Source organism: Callospermophilus lateralis, unplaced genomic scaffold (genome assembly GCF_048772815.1).
Source record: "Callospermophilus lateralis isolate mCalLat2 unplaced genomic scaffold, mCalLat2.hap1 Scaffold_74, whole genome shotgun sequence".
NCBI lineage: Eukaryota > Metazoa > Chordata > Mammalia > Rodentia > Sciuridae > Callospermophilus > Callospermophilus lateralis.
Genome location: NW_027515420.1, coordinates 8443493 through 8464439, shown reverse-complemented (window position 1 = coordinate 8464439; position 20947 = coordinate 8443493). Strand labels below are relative to the sequence as shown.

Sequence of the window (20947 nt, the reverse complement as noted above, 5' to 3'; positions counted from 1 at the left end):
CATTTCACATGCCATTAAAATTCATCCCTATGTAATGCATAATTCAAGATTTACTTTTTAAAAATTATATTAGGATCTTTTCATTCAGGGTCATATTAAGTTTTAGGACATCTTTCATCAGCTTCTCCCCATTTAAAAACAATACCCATCATGAGATATTCCTCCTGTCTCCCTACCAACCCATACTCTAGGCAACCACTAATGTATTTTCTATGTTATTTTTCTACTCTGAATATTTCATACAATGAAGTCATGAAATATGTGGTCTCTTGTGACCTTCTTCTTTTACTTGGCATAATGTTTTCAAAATTTATCTACATTATAGCATGTACAAGAACTTCTTTTTTTAAATTGCTGAACTATATTCCATTCTATAAATATATGATTTTTACTTATCCAGTATTCAGTTGATTGACATTTGGGCTGTATGTATTTTGGCTATTACGAATGCCATTAACAACCTTGAGCACATTTTAGTATTGACTTATATTTTGAATTTTCTTGGCTAAAAACCTGGAAATGAAATTTCTGAATCATATTTTAGATCTGTATTTAATCTTTTGAGGAAACATTTTTACCAAGTGACTGAATAATTTTTTTTTTCTACCAGCAGTGTATGAGGGTTCCAATTCCTCCACATCTTATACTTGTTATCTTAAATTTTATTTTAGCCATCATAGTAGGTATAAAGTGATAACTCATTGTAGTTAATGATCTTGTAAAATTTTTAATTTGCTTTCTGGATGACTATGTGTTTTCTTTGTAGATTTGAATATTCAAATACTTTGCTCATTTCTTTTGAATTATGTGTCTTTTTATTTTTGATTCATGATGACTTCTTATATATTATATATACCTATCCTTTAACAAGTATATAATTTTCAAATACTATATCCCATTAGGTAGATCGTCTGCTAACATTTTCTGATATCCTATGAAGCACAGAAGATTTTAACTCTGATGAAGTCAAATTTGTCTGTTTGTCATCATTGCTTGTACTTTTGTTGCCACAACTAAGAAACCATTGCTTGATCCAAGTCATAAAGATGTATGCTTATGTTTTCTTCTAAGACATCTTGTATATTAGGTCTTAACTTTGGGTCTTTGATTCATTCTGAGTTAATTTTTTATATAGCAGAGATCCAGAATCATCCATTTTTATTAAAATATCCAAGTATTTCAGTAGCATTTATTGGAGAGACAATTCTTTTTCATATTGAATGGTTTTGGCATTCTTGCTGAAAAAATCCATGACCATACACAAGTATGATCACATATATACGTTATTTCTGAACTGTCAATTACATTACATAAAACTACATGTCAATCCTAATGTAAGAACCAAATCATCTTGGTTACTGCAGCTTTGTAGTAGGATTTGAAATTCAAGCAAGTTCTCCATACTTTTTCTTTTTCATCAGGATCGTTTTTGCTTTTCTAAGTCTCTTGAAGTCAGCTAGGATTCTGATAATGCTTCCTTTTGTTCTCATTTTTAATTGTTTTCTTAATATTTGTTCTAGGGCTTACCATAAATATTTTAACTTATCAACAACTATTTCAAATTTATAATTAATCAACTACAATGATACCCAGAAATATTACTCCTGTATAGCTCTATTCCATTTTTTTCCACTTGTGTGCTATTTTTGTACTACAAATTATATTAAAAATGTTACAAACCCAAAAGTACATTGTTATAACGTTTTTTTACAGTCACTACACAATAAATCAGTTTATTAAAAGTTAAAACATTTTTTATTATTTGTATTAATTGGATGCAAACAAATAGATACTTGTAAAAGGCAGAAAACCATAAAATTACTTATCTTTGATAGTATACTGGGTTTTATAATTATATTAGGATATGAATGGTGTAAAATATTGTTATAATACACCTCAAAACAATGAGGCCATATTATAACAATTCACTAGATTGTGCTCAGTAGACATTTATTGAATAAAAGAATTATTATCCATTCTTTCCCCAATTATCCAGTACAATGCTTTGCCCATGATAAGGGCTCAATAAATATTTGCTGAACATACTGACTATGAAAGAGGTGAGAAGAGATGGGCCCTCTCAGTTGGATGTCAAGTATAATTGGAATTTACCTGGGAAAGAGAGTGGTTAAAGAAGATGTAAACTGCATGTGATATAAGTAAATAAACTCAGATGGCAACAAAGCAAACAAGCAGAAAACACTGGCACCAGAATAAACAAAGGCAAGACGTGCCAATAATGGCATAAATGGAACTGACTTTTAAGAGATAACAAAGAAAAAGTTTATATTGGACCATACCTTTTCCCACCCAATTCGGTTTGAGACAGACCAATAGAGGCACTGTAAGAGACTATGGCTGTCTTCCTTGATATTCAGACATCCTAGTTTCCAATAATTTTTATGGACCTGTTACCCATGAATCATTATAAACCTGTCCATATGTAGGGATTAGTTTCCACAAGTACAAAGTTGAATTTCCTTTTATTTGTCCTAAAATGCTTACTTTCTAACTCGAAGGGACTTCAATTATTCCATGTAGTTTTCGATAATTCATTTATCTTTTCAGACCAGAGTCAAAATATTCGTACAGAATTCATACTGCAGCACCTTCCACCCACCCTTTGGTCGCTTGAACTGCCCTTCTTTGGTTCTTTTTCCCTTTCAGATCTTTCTTGAAGTGTAGTAAGCAGAACTGTACTGGGTATTCCAGCTGCAGTTTGGTCTATCATTGTCGGAATGGCTTCTGCTACGCCGTGGTCTTCCAGTCGGTCTACTGTTTCTAGGACTATAAGATCTTCTATAGTTGTAATCAAAAGACCAACTTCTTGACCTCCTCCTTTCGTAACTTCGGCTTCTAGAACGTCTGTATCTGTCATAATCATCATAGCGCGAAGAACTATATACATTCCTCCCTTCCTTGGCTTTCATTTGATTTGGTGTCTTTCTATCTCCCTGTGCAAACTGTATTTCGATTTGACGTCCACAAATCCATTTTCTGTCCAAATTATGTAAAGCATCTTCAGCATCACAAACATCCTCAAATTGAACATAAGCAAATCCTCTTGGCCGTCGAGTGTAGAAATCAAGTGGAACATACACATCGACTATAGGACCATAACGACCAAATTCACGCCCTAAATCTTCAGACCTGGTGTCGTCGGCCACGTTCCTGACAAACAGAGACGTGTTGGGGGGGCGCAGGTAGCGGGACATGACGGCAGCGCGAGTCTTGGCCAGGGGCAGTAACTGGCTCAGCAAACCGTCCGCGGCTCTGGCGGCGGCTCCTCAGACACAGACACAGACACACACACAGCCAGAGGACTCCACTACGGCAACCAACCTCTTCTACATTGTTATAACTTCATGTAATTTTATGTCAACTAAATAAACTAATGAAAGGACAAAGAGCAATCATGTTTATAGAGTTTTTATACCAACTTTTTTATTTACAGTTTTTGTTCTCCTTTAAATTTTTTTATTTAATTTACTAAATGATGTCATTTTCTTACTCAGAACACTTTAATTTTCTTTACTTCCTTTGTGCTATTATTGTCAAATATATTATATTTCAACCTGTTGTTGGCCCAACAAAACATTTCTTTACATAAATTATTTTTAAATCATTTAAGATATGAGAATAAACATGCACTTCTACTCTCTGTCGAAATGACATTGCTAACTCACTGGTGTTCTTTTGCTTTTTTCATTTTTATTTTTTATTTATGTTTGTTTTCCATGTAGATTTGATTTACTTTCTAGTGTGTAGTTTCATTTCAATGTGAAGAACTTCTTGTTTCTTGTAAAGAAAGACTGTGAGCTATTTATTCTCTCAGTTATTGTTTATCTGGAATGCTTTATCTTACCTTTTAATAATGCTAATTTTGTTGTAGATAAGATTCATTTTTGACATTGTTCTTCATGCATTTTGAACAGTTCATCCCACTTTCTTCTGACTCCAATTGTTTCTGGGGAGAAGTCAGCTATTCATATTATACTGATTTGTTGTGTATGACTAGTTGCTTTTGTTCTTGCTGCTTTAAGGATTTTTCTCTTTCTCTACCCTTTACCATGTTGAAGAATCTTGGTGTGAATCTCTGTATTCATTTTAGTTGGAGCTCATTGAGCTTATTGGATTAGATTAATTCTTTATCAAAATCAGAAAATTTCATATATGATTTCTTTGATTATTTTTTGTTTCTTCTTTATCTCCATGTTTCTTTTTCTTTCTGTTTTTATTCATCCATTTTTCTTCCTGTTCTTCTTATGTTCTTACATAATCTCTATTGATCTATCTTCAAGTTTGGGAATGATTTCCTCCAGATGTTTGTTACTTATCATCAAAATTTCTATATCTTCAAGAGAAGATTAAGCTTCAACTTCCCCACACTTTTTCAAATAAAGTCAGTCACTTTGAGGGAGATTTAGATTTCTCCATTCTTTCCTACTGCTTCTCTCCTTGGGAAAATAAATATTGAGTCAAATTTCTAATGCTGTGGCCTAATAATGACAGTGGTCTGCTTCTTTCAAAATAATACTCCTGCTTCAAGAACTGGGAACTGTGCAAGACTAGTAGCTTTTGATCTTCTTGACTTCCCTTCCAAATCAACCTCTGATTTTCAAGTAAGCTGATGTAAAATCAACAAAAGTCCAAGTATTCTCAACCTCTTGCACATAAGACAGAACCCAAACTTATAGTTGGGACTTAAGTGAAGGGAGGGTTACCCTGACCTCTTACTCATACTTTCCAGGCACTTAGTTCTGACATTTGCAATTAAGGAATGGTATAAAGTTCTGCAGGCCTGATAAATGAATTAAAACACCATATCCTTTGAGAAATGAGGGAAAAGGCAGTATTGTCTTCTTTAGTAAATCCATCCAGAGTGTTGCACCATGCTGAACTAGGGAAGGAAATGATCTGGTATTCCCATACCATCAGAGGAATGTGGGTTTTTATAATTCCTTGGTGTTGATCCAGAAGCCATTGATCCATGAACTGTCAGATTTGAGTATGAGTTAAAATAGTAGGGGGCCCAAACATTCTTCCATAACCAAAAGTATCCTCACCACCCACCTGCCCATGTTTTTCACCCAACCATTCTTTAACATGTACCTAGTGTGTATTGACTACTGGAGCTTGTCCAAGGAACTCTACAATGAATAAGCCACTCCTATTATAAAGTTCTAAACTTTATACACTGATTATACATGTGGAAATTAGATTTCTGGATAGGTTGGTATAATTAAATGTCCCCATTTCCAACCCTAACTTTCCGACTTGGTAGGCATATAAAATCAAAACCAATTACTTAACTTCTCCCTGTGTCAGACTCTTTACTTTTAGAAGTGAATTAGGATGCCACTCAACTCATACAACTGTAGTGAAATCATTTACTATGAGGAACTGGAGCATTGTCTGCCATAACATAGGTATGAGTTCATATTATATATCATTCATTATTATATCTCTAAAAGTCTTCCTAGAGGACATGATAAAGAGGATAGATCTTTGCATAGGAACATCAGAGAAGCCACAAGTGAAAATGCCTAGGGGTCCAAACCTGGGTGGGGTTTCAGATACAAATACATTTAACTTTTCAGGTGTGAAGTTACTTATTTCACATAGACAACACCTGCTATGGCACTGAAAGGATAACAAATAACAAAGTGGTTCCTCAAAACCAAGAGCATTTCAGAATTTCTGTGACCCTTAATCATGGGCCTTGGCTAGAGTTCTTATTTTCTGAAAGATGCCATCATGTACTGAGTATGGTTTTAAGGTTCAGATGGTTTATTTTATAGATACTTTATATTGCTCTGACATGCTTTATCGCCATAGAATGACTCCAGCCTTTGAAGCTTGAAGTAAAAATCCTAATTTGCATTATCATGAAACTAATGATGCATTTTTCTTCAGGAGAGCATATCAGTTATTTGTAAAAATAAATAACAAGATCATGGCATTTGCAGGGAAATGGATGGCATTAGAGCAGATTATGCTAAGTGAAGTGAGCCAATCTCTAAAAAACAAATGCCGAATGTCTTCTCTGATATGGGGGGGGCGGTGACTCAAAATGGGATAGGAAGGAAGAGCATGAGAAGAAGATTACCACTAAATAGGGAAGAGAGGTGGGAGGGAAAAGGAGGAAGAAGGGGATTTGCAAGGAAGGTGGAAGGAGACCCTCATCCTTATACAGAATACATATATGATGTTGTGAGGAGAAAAAAAAAGTGTGTCACATTAGATTGGGTAGAGAGATGTGATGGGAGGGGAGGGGAGGGGAAGGGGGGATAGGAAGGGCAGCAGAATAAAATAGAGATTATTGTTGCTGTATGTATATAGGTGACTGCATGACCAATGTGATTCTGCAACCCATACAATCAGAAAAATGAGAAATTATACCCCAAATGTATGAGTTGTCAAGATCATTGTACTGCCATGTGTAACTAATATAAATAAATAAATCTCAAGAGAACATAGAATAATGTGAATATTATTGGTGAAGGTCACAGATAGGTAAATCTGCAAGATAGCACAATGTTTTAAGCATCCAAATCTGGGAAAGGCCTTACTGCCTTCACTGATGGCCAGTGAGCAGGCAATAACTTCTTGAGAGAGAGAGAGAGGAAGAGGGAGAAGTGTAACTACCAAATGTTCTGAGGTTTTAACTTTCAGACCTCAGGCTATTTGACCCACCAGACCACATAACTGTACAAGCCCGTGGAAGTCTTCTTTCTCAATTTATGTCAATACAAAAAAGAAAAAGCTAGCATTATAGGAAGAAAGGGGAGTCCAAATTTGGTTCAAAATAGTGGAGTCCAACATCATTAATATTCAGTACTCATAAAATATCTTCTGATAAAGAATTGCCCCAATTCATGTACAGAATCACCTTTTACCTGAGCTAAACTTGTAGTTTGAAATGTGTATGCCCTAGTCCAGACTCCAAGGTTGAGTGCTAAATTATCAGAACTGGGCTGCTAAGCCAGGATTCACACTGGAATCTTTGCAATAGAAAATGTGTGAAGAGATGAAGTACCATGAGAACTTGGACCAAAAGCTAATTTTCAGGCTTCATCTCCAGACATAATAAATTAATCATAAAAGAACTGTAATTAGGAGTTTTGAATCCAATGTGTTAATTTAGAAATGAAAAGACCAGAATCTATAGCAGCTCATTAGGATAAAATTACATCAAATTCAAGTATATTGATAGGAAAACCAGTGCATTACCCACCACTCTATATTACATTTCAAATATAGTTGATTTAGTTATGGAGAGCCAATAATATGCTCAGATCTATGTATTCTTTCCTATTGTAGAAGAAGAAAAAAGAATCCATATTCAAACATCAAAAATTGAATAAATATTTGCTAAAATATTATTTGTGTAAGAAAAATTTAAGTTAGTTAGGAAAACTATATGGAGCATAGTGCCTGTCATCAATAAGTTCATATTCTAACCTTATAAAGCAAGGATAATTAATTGAGCATGCATTTTGCATACCTGAACTCATAGAAGAGAGGGGTTGTTATACTAGCATTAGTGGTGCAGCATCCAGCTCAACCTTAAGCACACCTTGAATCCTACCTCTCCCACTTGCTAATTTTTCAATGTTGGGCATGCTTATTTACCTATTTTAGGGCTTCTATTTGGTGGTCTCAAAATTGGTGATAACCGTGTATAGTTTCTGAGAGTAAAGGTTATAAGAAATATTATGGATTTGAGTGCTCAACACATTTCCTGATAAGCAATGCTCAATAAAAGAATTAATATTGTTTTATTTATCCACATAAAAGATTACATAATAAAATGTGTGATTTACATGTCATCATAATAGAGTGTTATAAAAAAGATATCACAAAGTGGCAGATGCATGTTATTTAAAGGTTGTAAATTGGTAGCTTGTGGGTTGAAACTAGTTGGCAGGTAATTTTTTTAGACCTATACAGTGCTTTAAAAACATTCAAGTTATTTGCTGACATCTGCAGATAGGAAGATTTCAAGAATAGAATATAATTAGAAAATAAAATAAAGACAATGAAAAAAATCAAACAACAATAGTGTTATCAGGCTATATTTCAATGTCTCCTATGACCAAGGTGACCTCTATGTTCCCTTCAGCTTGACTAAATGTTACACAGGTTTCTTCCAGACTTTTGGTCTTTGCCTTTTTTCCCCTTTATTTAGAAAGTTTGCAATTATATCTTTCACCTCCCTTTTGAGATGTACATCTTCTCCTAGACTCTTTCCAGCTTTGTAGTCAGGATGTTTGTTAAGGAGCTGAGACATTTATCTTTGTAATGTAACCAGAAAGAAAGACAGGAAGATAAGGTCTCTATCTATATCCCTAACTCCAAGGGAAAGGCAGAGTCTAACTTCAATTAAAGCTATTAGCCATTATGTGATGGCCTCATCACATAAACCAGCCTCCCCTCAATGTCTTCTAGTACTTTTTCACTAGCTCATACAAAGGCTTAAAATGTCACCTACCTATTGCTCCAGTGAAGTTAAATCCCATCTCCTTTGCTTATTGCAACAATTCTAATTGAAGTCTTCCTTGACTGTTTAATTCTGTCTGGCGCAATTTTTCTTTGACATATATTAGTTCTTTCCCTCAAATTATGGTCTGGCATACTGTTTTTTATTGTGTGTGTGTGTGTCTCACATAATATGCATTTTAACATCATAGTTATAAAAAGTTTATTCAGACACTATTTAAAATGAATGTGTGTAAACTACTCAAATGCCAATCAATCACAGAAAAATGCATTTCAGTATATTTACACAATGGATATTATATACAAATAAACTACAACTTCATGCATTAGCGTGGCTGAATTCCATAAACATAATGTTGAAGGAAAAAAGGATAGTTACAAGAGAGTAGTTACGCTATAATTCATCCATATAAATTCCAAAAGAGGCAAACTTAATCTATGCTCATGGAAGAAAGAATAAGGATGAGAAGGGACAAGATGGTGGAGTAGAAAAAGGTAGCATAGCCGAGCAGTCCATCAGCACCAGACTCCTACCCCAGGAAGGAGGAATGCTCCTTAAAGAGGTAACAAGAACCTCACAAAACACAATACTGGGCTGTTACAAAAAAAAAAAAGAAAGAAAAAAAAAAGAAAGAAAAAGAAAAGAAAAGAAAAAAAAGAAAAGAAAGAAAAAAAATTCATTGAACTACAAAAAGTTGTTAATTTGAACATGAAACCCACAGCTCTGGGCGCCCGTTGAGCAGACAGGGACTGCAGACTTTGGACAGGCCTGGAGAGAGGAAGATGGCCCATCAGAGAAAAGAAACACCTCACTCACTGCCTGCCCCGCCTCCATGCACTCTGTGAAGCAAGAGCATGAACTCCCTGCGAGGTGAGTAGCCAAAGGGAACAATGGAATTTAATACTGAACTTTTTAAAAAAAAAAAAAAATCAAAATATAGAGACGCACAAGGTCAGAAACTTGAATGTAAGAAAGAATAAGTTAGAAAGTTGAGCTCAAGGGCCAGCAAATGGGAGGACGGTGCTGACAGGCCAAGGAGACAGCTGGCGGATAAAAACAGAAAGAAAGAAAAGTTGGCTTGGGGAAACCTGTGTGATGGATTTTAATGGACACAGTCAAGAGGGGAAGCAGCTTAGTGTAAGCAACTTCACAATTAGTGCCTCCCCAGGTGGAAAAGCGCAGAAAACGTGCATAGGAAGGGGAAAGGAAGCAGCGCTCCAAGCTCGCCCTGCTAAAGGCCACCAGGGTTGTAGCTGAGATCTGCCCACTGCCCATCCAGAGAGGGAAAACCTGTACCCGCTCCTCCTCGTGGCCTCCCACAGGGAAATCTACAGCTGCACCAGCACCACCACCCATTCCACATGCCAGGCCACAGGAGAAGTCCCCACACACCGTGCGCACGTGTTCAATGGGAAAAGGTGGCACTGTCCCTGCCGCTGTCACTGCTGCCGCTGCCTTTGCCTCAATCCATGCACTATATGGCTGGGTGGGGGGGGAGCAACTCTCACATGCTCCCCTGCCACCTGCGTGCCAGGCAGGGGACAGCTGTGAGCACACCCAGGACAACTGCTAGCATTGATAGGAAATTGGGAACACCTGCAATCAACTTAAAACCAAGCAAAACTCAGAGAAGACACCTGAGCTAGAGAGACTGACATAGACACAAAGAAAACTGTCCCTGAAACATTTAGGATCTGGTTGGCAAGGGAGAAAGGTACCTTCATTGTGCTGCCACTGTATGGGGATAGACAGCAGCATTCCCCCCAGTAACAACAGGGTGTGTGGACCAATTCTTAAGTTCCGAAAAGTCAGTTAAGACTAAAAGCCAAATTGCTAGAATCTCTCAATTTAGAACCCTTCACCACTCCCATCACAGAAAAACACAATTTGTTAACTCTCTAATTGTGATCCTCTATCTTATACCTGAAGAGGGGGAGCAGAGATCTCTAACAGCCAGCTGTGCCTCCCAACCACAAAGGCAGGCAGCAACCCTCAACCCAAGTACAGAGCCCAAAACAACTATGAATATTAAAATCCCATCCCTGCGAAGAGTTTTGACCGCCTCTTCAGAAACAAGCTCCTTATTTCTCAGGAAGATTTTTTTCTCTTCTCTTTTTAATTGCTTTTTTCTTTTTTTCTCACTTCTGTTTTTATTCTTTTAACAATACTCCCATTTTATTTTACTTTTTTCTTCTTCTTTTTAAAAATTTTAACTATTTAAAAAATATTTTTCCAAATATAATTTCATTGTATTACATTTTGCTTTTTCTATTGTGCATGATTTGATGTATATGTATGTACATGTATGGGTGTGGATGTGTTAGCTGTGTATAGTTTTTAAAATGTATGTATATTCTTATAATTTTACCTTCACATTAGTTGCTTCCCTCTGCACTTGTTTATTATTTAGATTTGATTTGTCTTCGGTGGGGTTCAAGTATGCATGGGTTTGAGGGGATTAGGTCTCACAGTTGCCAGTTTGTTTTTACCTTGTTCTGGCCTCTTCTCTCTCCTTCTTTACTCACTTTCCCCATTGATAGCCACATTTTCCTGTTCCCACTTCCTCTCTTTATTTATCACTTTCAGTTACTCTTTTATTCCTTCTTCTTTACAGTTGACATCTGCTACCTATCTCCTGCTTCTCCTCCTGCTTCTGTCCTCTTTTCTTAAACATTTAAAACTTTATTTCATCTTTCCAACCTATTTTCTCTAAATTTATAAAACTATCATCCCACTGAATAATAGAATTATATAATTAATGCAATTCATACCCCATGCATATTGAAATGATTATACAGTTGATGACACAGTAAATACTTGATGTCAAATACCAGATAAAATTCAGTTTTGTATCACTGGTATTGATGTTAATATTTGACCCCATCATTCCCATATAGGTAGCAATTTATGTTATAAATGTCAAAGTAGACTCCAGACATTTATCTTTATACATCATTTATTGGCATTAGTGCTACTCCTAACTCCCTTCTCCCTCTAAGCGGGGCTGCATTGGGACAATTCAAGATTACAAGATTATGGTAGATACCCTGCTGCTGAGAATTTCTTACAACCTAGCAAAACAACAGTGAATTTCACCCAACAAAAGATATAACCCTACCTGAGGCTAAACATAGCTTCAGCTCATAGAAATGGGAAAAAAAAATCCCTAAAACGAAAGCCAAGCTTGTTCTTGGATAGGCAGAATAGAGTTAAAATTGCCATACTACCAAAAGCAATATACAGATTCAATGCACTTCTCATCAAAATATATATTCTTCAAAGAACTAACAGAAAAAACAGTCCTAAAATTCATTTGTAAAAATAAGAGACCCAGAATAGACAAAGCAATTCTGAGCAAGAAATGTGGATACAGGAGGCAATACAATACCCAACCTCAAATTATGCTATAGAGCTATAGTAGCAAAAACAGCATGGTATTGGCATCAAAACAGACATTAAGACCAATGGAACAGAATAGAAGATACAGAAGCAAAACCAAATATTTGCATCCATCTGACACTTGACAAAGGTACCAAAATATATTTTGGAGAAAAGAGTGTTTTTAATAATGATGCTGGGAAAACTGCAAAGCTACATGTAGAAAAATTAAATCAGATCCTCATCTCTCACCCTGCACTAAATTCAAATTGAATTGGATCAAAGATTTAGGAATTAGACCAGAAATTTTACAACTGCTAGAAGAAAACAAAGGGTCAATACTCTTATCATATAGGTTCTAGCACCAACTTCCTTAGCAAGAACCCCAAAGTGTAAGAAATAAAACCAAGAATCAAAAAGTGGGATATCATCAAACTCAAAAGCTTCTGCACAGCAAAAGAAACAAGGGTATAAAGAGAGAGCCTACAGAATGGGAAAAAATGAATCAACTACTCCTCTGATTTATAAGTAATACAAAACACACACTTCCCATCCCCCCAAAAAACCTTAAATAACCCAATCAAATAAATGGGAAAAAAACTAAAAAACAAAACAAGAAACTAAACAAATTTCTCAAAAGAGGAAAGACAAATGACCAATAAATACATGAAAAAGTATTCAACATCTCTAACACTGGTAAATGCAAATCAAAACTACACTAAGATTTCATTATCCTTCAGTCAGAATGGCAATGATCAAGAAGACAGACAATAAATTCTGGTGAGGATTTGGGAGAAAAGGTATATTGTACATTGCTGGTGAAGCTGCAGATAAGTGCAAACGTTCAGGAAGGCAGTATGGAGGGTTTCTCAAAAACAAACAAACAAACAAAAAACCTAGGGGTAGAATCACCAAATGACTCAGGTATCTCATTCCTAAGCATTTTTCCCAAAGAACTAAAATCAGCATACTATAGCAATATACACACCTCAATGTTTATAACAGCACAATTCACAACAGCTAAATTATGGAATCAGCCCAACTGCCTGTCAAAAGAGGATTGAAATTATAGCATTTTCTGGTAAGTGGATGGAAATGGAGAGCATCATACTAAGTGAAATAAACCAGACTCAAAAACTCAAAGGTCGGATGTTTTCTCTCATATGTGGAAGCTAGAGTAAAATAAAGGAAAAGAGGAGGGAAGAATAGGATATCAAAAATATCATAAAGATATAGAGAAGATCAGCAGTATAGAAGAAGGGACAGAGAGGCAGGGTGGAGGGATGGAAAAAGGGAGGCAATGTGGAATGAATTCCTAAAACAATCATGTTATGTGCATACATATATATAACACAGGAAGTTTCACCTTTATCAATGAAGAGAACAAATCAAATATAAATAAATAAATGACTGAAAGTAATCCAGCAGAGTAGAGGAAACAGAATGGGGAAGGGAAGGAAGTATAGGAAGAAAAGGGGGCAGGGGAAAGCAGGGGATCTTGAACTGACACCAAATTCCTTGCAAGTTTGAATTTCTTGGGATGAACCACACTAGTATGTACAACAATAAAGCTCTAATATAAGAAAGTGAAAACAAAAACAAAACATGAATAAGGTTACCTTAGGTTTTGCAGTGTGAGTAATGATCTGGGCTTTGATCTGGATTCTAAGTTGTATAGTTTCCTGAATGTAAACTTTCCTGAATGATTGTCAGCCTCACTCTGCACTGATTAAAACTTGTCCAGTTCTGATGACACAGAACACCCATGATAATCACAAGTGATGTGAAGTGGGCTCATGAATTACAGATAGGCAGCAAAAACAATAGAAGCCTAGGATTAGTCACAAGCCAGTTCCTGAAAGCTCAGGAAAGCTACTGGGATAGATAAAGTCACATCTGCTTGTGCCCTACTTGCCCCTGACAATCAGCCCACCCTGAGTTTTACACTCCAAGATCACATGACCTCTGGGCTAAATTATCCAAAATATCCTGTTTCTAGAGTGAACAGGATCAGAGCCCAGGCTGATTTAATCAGTTTCTACTTACCTCAGAATACTTACTCCCAACACATTCTACAACCATTCTTATGAACTACCTGCAAATGAATGGGGGAAATCACAATATCACCCAGATAATTCTCCTGCATTTTTATATACATATATATGTATACATACATACATATGTATATATATATATATATATACATACATGCATGAATATGTGTATATTAACTCTAAATAACTGTGTAGATGCTGAATATCAGTATATCATACATGTTGTTATGGAAAGTATGTAATACTATGATATTATATCATACACATTTTATCTCATGTCTCTCATATATATATATTATATCCACACCTTTTGAGTGCATCTACTGCAGATGATGGAGATTCTACTTTTACTGATTCAAAAACAAGTGATTTGTTGTTTCATTTGCCATTATCTCTCTTTCTTGCTTTCTCCCTCTCTCCTCTTTTCTCCCCCTCCCCTTTGGTAATCACCATCACCAACTTTATCAGATAATACTGAATATTTTTTTCTTCTTTATGTTATTTGTTCACTGGTAACGTTTAAGTACAGACATAGATACACACACATACATATGTACACATACATTCATATTTTATGTATATATTATTTATAATACGTGTGTATTTATATAAGATCCTGATTATAGTTAGAGACAAACAACTTCCATCTTACAAATAACCTTCAAATTTATTTATTATAAAATAATTAACTTCTGGTGCAAATTCATAAATGAGAGTAAAGTTATTTATCTCTGCAAAAGCAATTTAGCCAAGAAGTTGTCACCAGACTCCCTCCATTAATTTTTAGATATGGCATTCTAATGTTTTAGTCAGGTATAATTGATACTTGTCATATTTTTAGTTACTTTCCTTCAGCTCAAGCAAACAGTATATTATACTAATTCAAAAATGGAGATTTAACCCATGTAATTGGAAGTACTGGGTCAGCGATGATTCATGAATATGGATTACTGCTTCATGGGAAACAAACTGGCTTTAGGGATCTGTTTGTTTCAATATGTATGATTTTGGCACATACTGTCAATTGTAAATATAGTCACCTGCAAAATCAGGAATGCATTTATCCCCTGTAGATTAATTCCCATTTCCCATGTGGCATTGTTTGTATCCAAAGACAACATACTGATGATGCATCATTCTACAGCTGAAAAATTTCTTTCTGTGGCATGCAGTTCTCACCTGTGATGTCTGAGAGATGTGCCCCTGAGATGGTTCTTCACACTGAGGGTTGTGTCCTTATTACTAATTAGTATGAGCAGACTCACCTCCTTGAAAGGCTTCTCCCTTCCTGTCTGCAGGGATAGAGATAGCCACCTGAGCTAAGCTTTCTGTAATTTCTTTATTCTCATTAGGAAATGTTCTCCCAAGGGTTGTAACCTTGGAAGAATTTTTATTTTGCCTCTAGTAGGCTTTTGCTGAGTGTGAGACAGCAGGAAGAAGAAAGTTGCCAAAGCATGTCCAGCAACTTTAAACTACAATATATTATTTTGTACATAACCCTGGCACTTGTCATCATCTATTAATCCTCAGAAACACAACATACCTCTTAAATGGAAAACACAGTTGTTTACCACTGCTGGAGCAAGTCTTGCAATTATAAATCTAATTACCGAGAGAAAAAAACACATGAAAATAATGAATAAAAAATCTAAATGAAGTTTTTCAACAGCTTATTCTCAGAAAGCAATTGGACTGTCATAAACACTAATGAATGTTCACAGCATTGTTTTTTAGAAACTGGAAAAACTTTTCATTGGATGATGGCTACTGAATTGATCACAGATTTTTAGTTGTAGAATAGCTGTAAAGGCATGCATTTAATCAATAAAGAAACTTATTGAACTCAAAGATATTATGGTGAAACCTATTTAAGTTGACTAGCTCATTCATTACTAATTAAAGAACAATTTTCAGGCTAGAATTTCATGAATTAGAAGAGAACTAATTTCTAGTCTGTTTGATTTTTGGTGTTTGTTTTGGTGAGAAAGGGGTATTGGTCTTCTTCAACTTGAGGAATTCGTCTCCTTTGAAGATCATCAGAAGCTAAGTTCAGCAACTACCAAAGAATATGTGATGATTATTCCAGGGGACATTGGACATTATAAAAATATGTGTGTGTGTACTATAAATATGAATGAGCAATTTGAATCACTTTGAAAAATGAAAGTCAATATTGCAAGGAATTTACTAGAGTTGGACCTTCTTTCTCTTTCTCCAGGACCCTCGCTGCCAACACACACATGGATTCACTCCAAGGTAAGGGGACTGTATCAGCAGTTACTGGGCAGATCCATGTAGCAGAGTGCCTGATACTACTTGCTCTCACATGGAACTTGGGGAAAAGAAAGATTCTCCATTGCTGAAAAGAAGCTTTTTAGTTTGAATCCATCCCATTTTTTAATTCTTGATTTCATTTCTTGCGCTTTAGGAGTCTTGTTAAGGAAGTCAGGACCTACTCCGACATGAGGAAGATTTAGGCCTACTTTTTCTTCTGTTAGGCATGGGGTCTCTGGTCTAATTCTTAGGTCCTTGGTCCACTTTGAGTTGAGTTTTGTGCATGGTTATAGGAAGGGGTTTAATTTTATTTTGCTGCATATGTATTCCCAGTTTTTCTAGAGGCTATATTTTCTCTAATGTTTGTTTTTGGTGCCTTTGTCTAGTATGAGATTACTAGTCTAGTATTGTGATGCCTCCTGCTTCTCTATTCTTGCTAAGGATTGTTTTGGCTATTCTGGGTCTCTTAATTTTCTAAATGAGTTCCATAAATAATCCAATCAATAAATGTGCTAAGGAACTGGACAGACACTTCTCAGAAGAAGATATACAATTGATAAACAAATATATGAAAACATGTTTAACATTTCCAGTAATTAGAGAAATGCAAATCAAAGTTACTCTAAGATTTTATCTCACTCCAGTCAGAATTGTAGTTACAAAGAACACAAGCAACAGTAAGTGTTGTCAACAATGTGGGGAATAGGTACACTCATACATTGCTGATGGGACTGCAAATTGGTGCAACTACTATGGAATGCAGTATGGAGATTCCTTAGAAAACTTGGACTAGAGTCACCAGCTATCCCACTGCTAGGTCTATATCTAAAGGACTTAAAATCAGCATACTGTAACAACGCAGCTACATCAATGTTTATATCAGATGAATTCACAATAGCTAAACTACGGAATCAAACTTGATGCCCTGCAATATATGAATGAAAAGAAACTGTGGTATAATACACAAGGGAATATTACTCAGTATTAACAGAGAATAAAATTGTGGCATTTGCAGGTAAATAGATAGAGCTAGAGAATATCATCCTAAGTGAAGTAAGCCAATCCCATAAAACAAAATACTGTCTCTGATAGGTAGATGCTGATGCATAATGGGAGTGGGGCATGGGAAGAATGGAGGAACTTTGGATTGGGCAAAGGGGTAGGAGGAAAGGGGAGGGGCTTGGGGATAGGAAAGATGGTGGAATGAGACGGACATCATTACCTTAAGTACATGTATGATTGCATGAATGGTGTGACTCTACATTGTGCACAACCAGAGAAATGAAGTGTGCTTCATTTGTGTACAATGAATTGAAATGCATTCCGCTATCATGTATAACTAATTAGAAGAAATTAAATTAAAGAAAGTTTCTCCTGATGTTCTTTCTGGTTGAAAGCAGCCCCTGAGTGAATGGTGCCAAGTAGTCCTTTACAAGCCAGTCCTAATGTCTTCTATCCTGTCTCAACCCTCTTGCAACACTCTCCAGAGTCAACTACAGTTAGATAGGAGGAACTAGTCCTGGCTTTCTACAGCAGTCAGTGACCTTATTTTACAATAGCCTATTGTATATTTTATGAATAAGCAGAAGAGAGGAGATAGAGATTCCAAATATAAAGAAATGAGGAGATGGATGGCTAGTTTCCCTAATCTGATCATTATATATTGTATACATGAATTGAATTATCACACTGTACTATATAAATATGTATATTACTAGTGTCCCTTTAAAAATATTTTTTAAATGTCATGTCTTTTCCTCTTTGTCTGGATCATTTTAAGTGCATTAATTCACTCACATCTTCATTTATTGATCTTATTTAATAACTTATATCTTATTAAAAACCATGTATGCATGCTTCTTCCTTCTTTTAATGTAGGCTAAGTTAGACTTTCTGTTCTAGATGAGCAGCTTAGAAAGAGCGAGCCTGGAGCCTGAATCCTTAACACACCTTATCTCAATTGTATTGATTGGCACCTACATAATTTCCCAAATATATTACACTTCTCTATTTGGGAGTTCATCATAATTTTTAATATGTGAAGAGTACACTTTAATTGACACAGAATGTTCAAAGACATTATTTCCCTTGATCCCGACAACACTTGTGATTTCTTTCTAATTGTTCCAAAGCACAGATACCATTATCCTCATTCTACAGAGGCAGAAACTTAATTAATATTTATTGTTTCTGTTCTGTGTTGTCACTGTTCCAAATAGTGCAAATACAAAGTTGAGCAAGAACATTTCCCCCCTTAAAAATTTTATAGTTTTTTTTTTAAAGACGGTAGGTCCATAAGCATAAAATTAAAATCCTTCATATTATTGGAGCCCTAATAACACCAAACAATTTTACTTGCATGAGAATAGCAAATCTTATAAATTATTGTTATTATTAGTAAACTTTTTTACAAATGACATTACATGGGAGAATCAAAGAGGAGGTAAATTAAAGGCAAAGCTTAGAGGAAGAGGAAGAATACACCAGGAAGACCTTGGAGGCAAGGAAGGCATTTTCAACAGAGGAGAGACTATGTGCAAAGTCCTAGCAACATTCAAAGTTAACTGCTTTGAGTTTCCTGAATGAAATATTATCTGATGAATTGCTTCTAATATGAGTGCTCAGAGCAAACCATTGTTGGAATTCTTGATTTTTTAGCCACGTTAGTTTTAGGGAAAAATCAGCCTGCACTAACAAATTGCAACAGTTATGAATACAGTAATGACATAACAAGAATAATCAAATACAATTGAAATAAAAGTTCATCAATTCATACTGGATTTTAGCTCTTGTGATGTTCATTCAAGTTTAATGTCCTATATGATTTTTCTGAAAGCTGTGATAGACTAGCATCTGCAATTTGGCTTTGCCTGGCAATTTGTGTTTCCAACCACAACCTCAAATTTTAAAAATAGAATCAATCCACATCCTCTCATCTGGTTATATACAAGCTATGGCTAGGGTAATAAAAGGCAATTGATAATTATATTCAATCTATTAGCATCATCAGATTCAATGAACTAATGTAAATTTGTGTATAAATAACCCTTGAGAAGCAATTTGTTTAACATCTTGGTCTTCTGTCACTTTTCTGAGGCTGATCAAAGATTAGAGAATTGTGTGCATTGTTTATGGTTTCATTCTGGTTGCTCTCTCCATTTTAATATTTTCAGTTGGTGACAGTTTCTGCCATAGAAATTTTTAAGGTGAAATGTGACTGGAAGTGGAGTTACCAGACTTGTTTTTTAACCTGCATTGCTTTGTCTTAGATTGAAAGACTGACTGGAGGGAAAATGGAGGGAGTTTGGTGGCACAGCCAGAAATCTCCCAAGTCACAAGCCATTGAGTGCAGCCCAGGTTTTATACTCTTCCATTGTGAATGGAGTGAGACCCTCCCAATGGCCAGCTGAGTGTCTTAAGGGAGTCAGCAGTTGACACATGCTGTAAAATAACCCAAGGAGGGAAGACACTCTGGATGCACCAAAGCTCATATCAGAAAATGAAGACTTAATATTTCTCTCCCTGACTTCTCATTCGTTTGTATGCATAGAGAAAAGAAAAAGTCTCTTTTCTCATTTCCATTTAAGATCCAATGGACTGAAACTGGAAAACTGCCTCAGTAACTGATTTTCTAACCAACGATGTTCTTGACCAAGAAACAATCTGAAACTAGATTGACGAGCTGAAGTTAGTTATTGACTTCATTTGCCTTGGCTACATGTCCTAGGAATCTTTAGCAATTTATAACTTACTAGCTAACCTTTGTACTAAGCATATATTTCTTGATATAACTAAGTCACCACTGACTGGGGCAGGGATGGGCTTCTCTAGAGGTTAGTAGGTCAATTCTTCATGGAAATAGTGAACCTATGATAATTCACTTGTTTCATGGTGACCACACTCTCTATGTAAAATAGCTCAAGGAACAAATTTTGCCAGCCACCTCTGTGTGTGTGGGTGCATGTACTGTTTTCTACTAATCATATGTGTATGGCTTATTATAAGGATAGGGTAGCATATCATGGATGCTAGATAGAACATAAATCTTTGAAAGGCATACAAATGAACTCAGTGGTGACATTCACCAACTTGGTGCTTTCTTTGGGTTTTGACTCCTTTGATTTACTTCCTGTTTTTTAAACAAACATTTATTGGAATAGAGTCATAGCCATTCAATTGTTACTCAATGACAGAGTTAATAGTTATGACATAGGTCATCTGCTGTCATCAAAACCCAAAACATGCACTATATAGTCCTCTATAGAAAAAATTTTCGAACTCCTGCTGTATTCTAATAACCTTCAGGCACAATGATCTCAAATCTTTGCATTATTGATAGAAATATAATAATAAGAGGAGTTTAAATATTAGAAATTCTATTGTTCTTGCAGTTCAGAGGAATCAAATAAATATTTGAGAACTAATACACTAAAGAAACCCTAAATCCAATGTCATAGGAGATAGGAAAGGATTATTTATTTTAGTACTATTCATATTCTTAACACAAAGGATTATTAGAGGTATTATGTAAGATATATGTAAAGGGCTCTACATTGTCTACAATATAGGTATTTTTATTACGTCCACTTAACAAGGAAATTGAAGTTCAACAATGTTATACAACTTGCCAAAACACACACTCTTGAAATTATGTAATGACCAAAACCAGAGACTGAGTATTTTTGACCCGAAAGCTTATGATTTAAACTACAAAGCTAAGCAGCTAGATGAAGTATGT

At 35.5% G+C, this 20947-nt stretch overlaps 1 pseudogene; it reads right to left on the bottom strand.

The window, feature by feature from the left end:
* Nucleotides 1-2663: 2663 nt before the first annotated feature.
* On the bottom strand, nucleotides 2664-3250 carry LOC143389942 (serine/arginine-rich splicing factor 10 pseudogene; annotated as a pseudogene).
* Between the last annotated feature and the right edge of the window lie 17697 nt (nucleotides 3251-20947).